The 10465-nt window shown below is 46.2% G+C and overlaps 1 pseudogene; it reads left to right on the top strand.

Moving 5' to 3' along the window:
* The first annotated feature begins 2309 nt into the window (after positions 1 to 2309).
* LOC126513858 (40S ribosomal protein S4-like) lies at positions 2310 to 3506 on the top strand (annotated as a pseudogene).
* Positions 3507 to 10465: the final 6959 nt, after the last annotated feature.

Below are 10465 nucleotides of genomic sequence, written 5' to 3'. Positions count from 1 at the left end.
TTGACCCATAAAATTGGGTGACCACATTGACTAAGTTTAGGTCATAGAGTTCCGTGTGACTTTGTGGAAAACTCTGGACAGGGAGGGCTGTACTCTTGACTAGGACGTCCATCTAGTTGCCTGGAGAGAAGCAATGATAACTGGAGTTAGAGAGCTGGGAAAGACCCTACACTGTAGTGACAGACAGAAGCTCCTGTCCTACTTCAGCCACTGAGTCTTTTACTTTGTCTCTTCCGTGAGGCTAACGGGTGGTACCTGCAAGTAATCCCCATCCTAAAAAAAAACCCCTGCATCGTGGTATGATATGCTCAGTGGGCAATTAGCTCTCGCTCATCCCTCTGTATTTTCTCAAGAACTGGGAAGCAGAGATTGTTGTCATTCAATTCATTCCAGTTCCATTCCTGATGCTTTGGAAAGCAGTTTTCCTTCAAGAGGCTTTGACCACGCAGCAATTTCCAGCGGCTTTAGTCAGCAGATCTGAAAACTGTTTTCATGTCATAACTATCTGGGCTCTACAGTAAAAGAAGTCTTTCATTTTTAAATATCACTCCCCTTATGAGTGAATAAATACTTTGAGAAGCCAAGCAGCCTGATTGTTGTGGGCTTGTTGTGTGTTGTTTCCGTGTATCAACAACCACCACTTGTCTCCCCCGTGATTTCATTTATGTCCCGGGAGATGTCTTTATTAACTTAATGATAATGCGTATATTTATTAGGATTGTTTTTATTTAAAAGGAGAGAAATTTAACTCAAGCTCACTTAGTAAGAGCATACAGTATTTGGTTTTGGACTGAATAGCTTATGGGACATGATGTTTTAGAAACGGCCATGATGTCATCTAAAATCTGTTCTGTTTCTTTCTAAAGCTCTGCTCTCCTCCTTGGTGGCATCGTTTCTACATATGGTAAGCAGAATAGTTTCCCCAAAACCCAAGGACTTATTTTTATTTTTTATGGATGGGTGATTGCCTGCCTGCCTGCATGTATGTACACTTTATGTGTGCCTGGTGCCAACAGAGGTCAGAAAAGGGGGTCTGATCTACATGGAACTGGAGCTACAGATACTTGTGAGATGCTGCATAGGTGCTGGGCATTGAATCCAAGTCCAGTGGAAGAACAGACAGGTGTCCTTTACTTCCTCACCTCCCTGCTTTTAATGTTTACCATTCCTACCACAAAGTGTGAGTACACACACACACACACACACACAGAGAGAGAGAGAGAGAGAGAGAGAGAGAGAGAGAGAGAGAGAGAGAGAGAGAGAAATGTAATAAAAAATAAGTAACAGAAAAGAGGAATAACATTCTTAGGGAGAAAAGAGAAGAGATACCTTGCATGGCCAGTTAAGAGCAAGGATGGGTAAGAGGTTGCCTTTGCATTACTTGATGCTTCCTAAGTTGAGTTCTTTTTAACTTCTACACTAATAATTATCCATGACTGATAATTAACCTCTAGAACAACTATAACTAACACACACTCACACACACACGTGTGCACACACTCACACACTTCTCATCTTTCTATTCTGCTGAAATTTTCTTGATGTTTCAAACTAGAAGGGAATGGGCGGGGAAGAGAAAGAATATAGAGAGAGGTAGGTGCTAAATTCTTTGTTTACCCAAAGGCTGGATTTGAAAATTTGGGAAATCAGGGGAAAGAGCACAACCAGCACTAACTCAGGAAGTCACCCTGGGAGGTCAGAACCCTGGAACTGACTCAGTGGGAAAGGAATATCACAGCATACAAAGGTGGTGGTGGTTGTCTGTCACAAGGGTTAGTGTCTCTGGGCTTTCAGCTCTCATGTAGGCAAGGTGTCAGTGTGAGCCATGAAGAGAGATGAGACCAGGGCATGGCATGAATGTAAGCAGGCCAAAAAGGGACAGGTGGTCGGTCGCCCCACAGTAAACACCACACTCAGCCTTGACCCAACAAGTGGCAGTGGCCAAGTGTTCCTGGCACGGGAAGCAGTGAGAGTAGGCAGCAAGACGCTGGTAGTATATACACCAGAAGTGGCTGTGGCTGTTTCCCGTTGTTGGATAGGGCTCCATTCTGGTTCTCACCCCTGAAAATACATCCTGGTAAAAGCCAAGTGAGCTCTTTAGACCTCAAAGAGCATTTAAAGAGAACTTCCCACCTAATGGCAACAGCGAAGGAGGGAGCACAAATAAAGAAGCAGGAGCAGTAAACGCACAAGTTAATACAGACTAGGCAGTTGGTCATGGCTTTGTTCTAGGGCATGCAGATGCCGGATGAATGCCAGATCCCAGGGAGGTTTGTGGAAATGCTAGCCTGTTGCTGTCTGAGGTAGCAATGGTAGAGAAACATGAGGCTGAGTTTCCTAGCAAAAAGCATCAGGTATGAGAGAAGGAGAACCTTGGAGTGAAAAGGAAAAAGAAAAATGACACACTCCACTTGTGCACTCATGTTTGCCTCTCTGCCATGGCTTGGGAGGGATCCTAAGAAGCCCACCACAGGATGCTGCTGGTGCCAGTGCCTCAGGAGCAGACTTAAATACGTCCCGATGAGAGACAAGATGAAGAAGATCTCCAAGCAATGCCTCATTGAGATCGACGGCTTTTAACAGAGGTTTCTGTCCCACCCGGTCCTGCAGCCATTCAGTCCCAAAGAAACACACAGAGGTCTACATCAATTATAAAACTGTTTGACTTATTAGCTCAGGCTTCTTATTAACTTTTGAATCTTAAATTAATTCACAATTCTTGTCTGTGTTAGTCACGTGGCTTGGTACCTTTATCAATGAAGCATTCTCATCTTGCTTCCTCTGCATCTGGATGATGACTATACACTGAGCCTTTCTTCTTCCCAAAGTTCTCCTGTTCTAGTTGCCCACCTATCCTTCCTGCATGGCTACTGGCTAGTACAAGTGACAAATCTTTACAGGGTACAAGACCATTGTCCCACAGCAGATGACAAAGTCAGAACTGCTGTGGCCTACCCAGTGGGCTTCATGAATGTCATCACCATCAACAAGAGTTGAGAGACCTTCTGCTTGGTGTGAGACCCCAGGGGTCACTTCACCATGCACTGCATCATGCCGAAGGAGGCCAAGAACAAGCTGTGCAAGGCGAGGCAGGTCCTCGTGGGTACCAAAGTCATCCTGCACCTCGTGATGCACTGCACACGCATCATCCACTACTCCAACCCACTCATCAAGGTCAACGGTACAGTGCTGATCTCGCTGGACACCGGCAATATCACTGATGCCATAGGGTTCAACCTGTGCAACCTGTGCTTGGTGACCAGAGGCACTGGTATGTCTGCATCAAGGCCATTACCAACTGGGAGCATCACCCGGTCTCATTTGACACAGTCCACGTGAAGGATGGCAACAGCAATGGCTTTAATATCCTCTTCTCCTACATCTTCATAATCTGCAAGGGCAGCAAAGCTGTGGATTTCTCTTCTGCAAGGAAAAGAAACCTGTGTCACCTAAGAGGAAGACTGAAGGCTGGCGGCGAAGCAGAGGGGGTGAAACGGACTCTGTAGGGCATGTGTATTTGTTTCTGCTTCAGGTTAACAAGGTTGTTGAATTTTAAAATGAAGCCAACTTTAAAGAAAGAAAAAAGGAAAGAAGAAAAGAACAAAGAAAGGAAGGAAGGAAGGAAGGCAGGAAAGCCAGGCATCCTGAGGTGGTTTGTAAGTCCCTCTGGTTCTTTCCTCTCAGAAAACCCCTTCTTCAATGCTGGGCACTGCACTTCACACAGATGAACTGAATTAAAGGAGGGATGACATGGACATGTACTTACATGCCACCAGGTGACCAGACATGAAACTAGAGTGCCAAGGCTAACCAGGTGCCAGTTCAAATGGTAATCCATTTACTGGCATTCTAACCATTGAGCCTCTCCGCTTTGGGGCCACACCTCCAGGATTCATCCAGCAGGATAACTCCTGTTGGGATTGATTTGCCCTCCAAACTCTTGGAAAGCAGCACACATTCTTAAGTCTATGTTTTCTTGTGCTTTGGCAAGATAGATACAAGAATTTAAAAGATGGAGATCTTCACTCTCTTCATAACGACATCGCTTAGGTAGGAAGAGGGTTTGATTTTTTTCAGGTGTTGTACTGGGGGCGGGTGTCTGATACAATAGTAGAGAACACTCTTGCCCATTGTATTTTTTTCTCTTGTTTGTTATTTACTATTTCCCTTCCTATAACAGGTAGCTTAGTTTTATAGAGAAAATCCTTTGTGCTTTTCATGGTCACTAGCTACACGAGACTGTTAGTTTTTCAGGGGGACATTTGGGAAATCAAACACGGTAGGTGTTGCCAGACTGGCTTGGCCATCATTGGACTGACAGATGTCACATCCAGGTTGTCCTCCTGCCCAAGTGGTTGGAGGGAGCCAGGTCAAAACTCCACAGGGACAGGACAAGGGCACATACAGGCAGGTAGGCATGAGGCACAAGGCACAATCTGAAATGTTCATGGCTCATGGCAGCATGTAATGTAGCCTCGTAGGTCATCAAAGTTAAGACATCCAGAGTGCTCATGATCAAGTGGGCTGTGTCTCTTGTACCGGAGAACACTTAGGAGGAGGGGAACGATCACTGCATTGAAGAGTTTCATGTGCCTGTGAATGGACTTATCCTTAGGACAGCTCCGTTAAAGGACTGTCAAGTCTGCCACCTTCTTGGCTGTTACTCCCCTTTCGTTCTTAGAGTTCTGTTTGTGCAGGCGATGCTGATGCTATTGGGACAGCATCTTCAAACGTTCCTCCATGTGGATCCCGCTGTACTAGTGGCACAGGAGGCTCAGGGCTTCTCACTTGAATTAATGTTGGAGAAAGGGGACAGGGACATGTCTTTAGGATGGTGACGGCCTGGGAGGAGACCCTTCATGTCCTTCCAGTCATCCTAGCTCCCAGCGCAGGGCAGGGCAGTACAGGCTCCGCTGTACACTGCAGTTCTGAGCTAGGGGCAAACAATAATGTGCACTGCCCAGTCCATCCCTGCTGTGGCTCCACTTGGCACTGGCACTGGTGCTGGCATGCGATGTCCCTGGGCCTCCGCATTGAGGCGGTGGCACAGCAGAGACATTCTCTCCTCACCCACATAAATCTCAGAGGTCTCCCTCTGTGGGCTCATAAAAAAAAGCCTTTTATCTAATTCGTGGCCCAGGGAACTGAGCTCGCAGGCTAGAGCTTTCTAAGTCACATTGTGAATAATTTCTCAGCAATTCATTGCACAGGAAAACAGGTCCTTTTTGTTCTCAGACCTAACCTAGGAATGCAGCTCTCCTCCTGCCAAATTCATTAACAAAACCTGTGCAGAGGGGCCGAGCACCCAGGCCAGTTTCTTAAGTGTGCGAAAACTTGCTGGTCATTGAAATGTAAATTTTTACCTTTGGCTGGAAGTAGTCTTAGCCGGTTGGAAACAGCAATGTCACTTTCAAAGGTCTTGGATCACTCCAGACCAAGCAGCCATCGTGAGCTAAAGCTTACCGTGCGGCAACCGAGAGAGACTGGCCAAAAGCCTTCTTTCTCCTTGGCAGAAGACAGGGCTGTGAACAAGCAGGTCACAGATTGAGAGGTAAAGATCCCCTGACTGGCAACAGAAAATGACAGAAGCCAGGACGCTGGGGCTCCAGGCCACCGCTGTCTTCACAGATTTGCTCTCCAGGCTAGCCTGTGCACACAGCGCGGGTCACTCTGGACCGAGGAAGACAGGGAGATGTTTAGAGGACCCAGAACAACGCAATTCATGAAGCAGAGGCTCGAGAGCAATCTTGAGGAACGGCGCCGCTTGGTGCAAATCTCGGTGCACTGGTTTCTTCCACGTGTAGTGGTGTGTGGAGGCCAGAGGGCAGCCTCAAGGGTCGTTTTCCAGGTGCCATCCTCCTCCCTCATTTTTTCTTTTGAATCAGGCCTGGACCTTATCAAGTAGGCCAGACTGGCTGGTCAGTAGCCCCAGAGATCTGCCTGTTTCCACCTCACTGGGATTATAAGAACCTGGTGTTTTTAAAAAGTGAATTCTGAAGATGAAGCTGGGTCTCTGTGCTTGCGTGATTTTTCTGCCTGACGTATCAACTCTCAATACTATATATATGTATATATACATATGTATATATACACATATGTATATATACATATACATATACATATATATATATATATATATATATACAGCATATGAGATGCCGAGTTTGGAAATACGTGATACTTACTCTCTATGTATTGTCGTTGTTTGAGAGAGGCTTACCTTGTGTGTTCCAGGCTAGTCTCAAACTCATAGCTCTCCTGCTTCTGCCTCCCAAGTGCTGGGATTGCAGGTGTGTGTGCCACCACGCCAGTCCTGATTTATATATGCATGCTAACAGACACGGCCACACTACCCCTCTCACCGCCGGGGCCATAGATGTAGTTGTGGGCTTCTTGTATTTTCTTACGCAGCTGTGTTTCTCTCAGTAAACAATGGTTACCCTTATAATTACAGTTACCACTACTATCTAATATGTGGGAAAGGATTTTGCTCCTGACACTAGCTAAGCAATCCCTCCCATTCTGCAAAGCATTTCTAAAAGCTTGGCAGGTAACTGGCCCCACAACCACTGGTAAATACGTTGTTTCCAGAAAGCGTCTTTTTTTATAGAACCCACTAATATCCATGAGGTATAACCCCTGATCCTAGAGTGAGAAAAAAATAGCTTATGTTAAGGAAAAAAACTCCTTTTAATTCTATTTTATTGCATGTGTATGTCTGTGGTGTATGTGTGTGTGTCTGTGGTGTGTGTGTCTGTGGTGTATGTGTGTCTGTAGTGTGTGTGTGTGTGTGTGTACCCAAGTGTACATGTGCTTTCTACACAGGTACATGTGGAAGGCAGAGGTTGATGTCCCATATCTCCCTCCATTATCCTCCATCTTGTTTATTGAGGCAAGGTCTCCAAACTGAACACAGAGCTCAATGATTTGGCCAGCCTAGCAAGTCAGCTTATCCCTGTCTGCTCCTGGGACTGACACACACACTTTGGTGTGGCTACGGGGATCCGAACTCTAGTTCTTACACTTGCACAGCATTTGTTTTCCCATCTGGGCTGTCTCTCCAGACCCTCAAGGGGCTTTTAAAACAGACTCTACAAGAAAGCGAGGAGGAGTAAATACTACAAGCATCCGGAAAAGCTTCATGAAGCCCACCCGAGTTCAGCTACTTGGACGTCAGGCCAGCAGGCTTCCGGTACTGAACGCAGGTGTGAGTTTTTAAAGAAGCGTCTTTCCTACCCAGTCCTCATGTTCCTCTTCTGTGTTGTTGGGGATCAAAGGTGCCTGATGGGGAAAAAAGAAAACAAAGTCAACATTTTCAGCAGTCTTTCCATGTAGGTGCGGCACGTGTGATGCATCCAGAACTCGTCACTGGCTGAGACCTCCGGCCATCCCCCATCCCACCTTTCTGCTTCCCGAGGTTCAGGTTATAATGGCTGGAACTGCAGCAACCAACTGGAGACAGCGAGGAAAAGCCCACACAAATCAGAGAGCTCAGCTCCAACATCTTTGTGTTACTGACCCCTTAGGGTCAATCTGTATTCACCTCCACACTTCAAATACTCAAGAGAAATTCATCCTGTGCTCAGGTCACCCTCTCCATGTCCTTGTGCCTCAAGGCCGTGAGCACCAGCGGACCTAAACTGTGCAATTCTTGCCAGGTGCCTCTGTCCCCCAGAACCTGGATCCTACATGGGTAACCCCACCAATGCGCTTGTTGCTGTGACTCCCAAACTGGACCACTGTGTCCTTTCAAAGAACAGAAGCCCATCTGCCGATGGATCTTCAGCATCACAGCCTCACCCCCATGAAGGAAAGTGGTTGTTTTGGAAAAACTGTGGGTGTCAGCAGTCAAATTTGAGACTAAGTCGTAAGCTTTGGGTTCCCCACACTCTATAGTTCTCCTGTTCCTTCATTAACCTCAGCCATCGCCAGTGGCCATGGATGCTCTCCAGCCAGCCTCGGCTAAGAAAGGCAGCCTGCTTGGACGCGCAGAAACTCTGGTTAAGCTTTGCATCCTTAGGAGCCCGTGAGAGCCTCAGAGCAGGGATGCAGGAAGAGCCCGCTGGCATGCAGACCTGGACAGCACGGGCTCCTCTTCATTTCTGCCCTGGAGCTGGCCATTCCCTTTCTTTTGCTTTGATAAATGGCAAGCGGTTTTAAATTGGGCCATAAATTTCTCTGAGTCTTTCAAAGACCAATCCCTGCCTTTGATTCATTTTTCTTCCATGGCCGCAAAGTCTAGCTGGAGACATACACATGCCACTTGGTGCACATTTAGGCTGGGAGGTGGAAATTTATAGGCTGGGCCTTGCACAGTGACCTCAACCTTTTCATACTCTGAGCTGTAAGCGGAGAGATGAACCAGGGTTGGCACCGTTCAAACCAACCCAAGTTAGATCTTAGCACCAGATGCTGAAAAGTAAATGATTTATTGATGACTTTAAGAAACTCCTTGAGCCGGGGGATGGTGGTGCACACTTTTAATCCTAGCACTTGGGAGGCAGAGGCAGGCGAATCTCTGTGAGTTCAAGGCCAGCCTGGTCTACAAGTGCTAGTTCCAGGACAGGCTCCAAAGCAACACAAAGAAGCCCTGTCTTGAAAAACCAAATAAATAAATAAATAAATAAATAAATAAATAAATAAATAAATGGAAGGACAGAAGGAAGGAAGTCCTTGGGTAGACTGCAATGCCTCTTTCCTTGCTTTGGAGTCATGAACTAAAAGCGAGTTTTTACTTCAAATTATGATTTTTAATGTCCACAGTTTGCTCTGATGTCTAAGATATGGGGACTGAAGTATAAAGCCAACAAGTTCAGGGGAAGTAACTTTCTTTCTTACCACTAAATCCTGAGCAAGAAGCTTTTGTACAACTTCTTGATGGGTCCTATGCCATGGACAAGGAGAGCAGCCCATAGGACTGGCAGACCAATGGCTTCTAAAGATGCCTGTTTGGCTTGCCTTCTGGTGCTGTGATTGATACCTGGGCTAAAAGTAACTGAGGGGAGGAATGGGCTTGCTTGCTTAGAGGTTCTAACCCATCATCAAGGGACACCAAGGCAAGAATTAAAGGCGGAAAGTTGAAATGGAACCCACGAAGGAATGCTGCTTCCCAACTTGCTTGAAGGCACACATTCAGCTGTCTTTCCTATACAGCCCAGGCTTACCTGCCCAGGGTTGGCACTGCCCACAGTGGGCTTGTCCATCCTAATTTGTTTTGCAATTTGCAATCAAGAAAATGCCCTCACAGATACGCTGATGGAAGAATTATGGTCAGCTGTCCTTGGAATTAGGCTGTTCAGATTTATGTACAGAAGTCTGATTTAATCACAGTACTTCTAAGTAGAAGATAAAGGTAGAAGAACAGTCAACATCAAGAAGATCTTATATGAGAAAGACTCAATAACCATTGCTGGCTTTGAAAATGAAGGCGGGGACTTCAAGCCAAAGGGTTCAGAAGCTTCCAGAATCAGGGAGAGTCAAGAAATGTGCTCTCCTGAGAGCTCTCAGAAGGAGCTGAGTCATGGGAATACTTTGACTTCAGCTCAGTGAGACACATTTTAGACATCTTAGTCCCAGAACTACTATACCTTTAATAATAAATATATATAAAATCTGTAATACTATAACACATGTGTGTGGCTTCAAGCCTCCATGTTTGGAGTAATTTGTTATAAAAGCCACTGGAAATAGTCCCATTACCTACTTTTTGGATGCCTGAGAACAGAAGCTGCTGGGGGCACTGAGGACCCCATCAATAGTGACGTGGACACTTGTCATCCTTTAAGTCTATTTCCTAGCAGTTTCTGTTAAAGGAGATAGCAGAGGTGAAGCCCAGGGTGGCTCCAACCTCTACCATGCTGGCTTTCATGTGTTAATAAGTAGTGGGTGCTAAGGACCAGAGGGAAGACTGGGGAGGGGAGGGGCAAACTGGGGAAGGGGCGGGGCATACTGGGAAGGGGCGTAGCTATGTAGGGAGAGGATTGTATCTTGTCACTCCCCTCTTTGCTCCTTAGCATGCTGTTTATGTGGCATGTTTTATTCTGAAGTTTTAGAGTATATATCAATCACCTTCTCTTTCCCCTATCTGCTGATCTCTTCCTCTGGTAATATATATTTACATATATATTAAAATAATAAATATACATATAACATACATACAGACACATAGAATGTTCAGGAGAGATGGGTGAGAAGAGCCAGGAGAGCGTAGCCAGGCTGTGCGATGGCAGGGAACCCAGGAACACGCTCAGGTGCATTGGGCTGAGAGACAGGCACAATGCCTTTTCATCCTTGAGGGGAGGGCCTCCTGTGTCCAAGGTCTTACCCTGGGAATATCATAGAAGGAACATGGATCGCAATCACCAAAGATGTCTTAATAATTGTTCTAAGTCCTTTCCGCCACACACACAGCCCTGTCCCCCAAATGTCATTGGTGTCTGTTCTCGGCTGGCTCTTCTGGCTCATT

This window comes from Alexandromys fortis, unplaced genomic scaffold (assembly GCF_014885135.2).
Source record: "Alexandromys fortis isolate MF-2015 unplaced genomic scaffold, M_Fortis_MF-2015_v1.1 scaffold_130, whole genome shotgun sequence".
NCBI lineage: Eukaryota > Metazoa > Chordata > Mammalia > Rodentia > Cricetidae > Alexandromys > Alexandromys fortis.
Note: the sequence above shows the minus strand (reverse complement) of the source record. Positions and strands in the feature narration are given on the sequence as shown.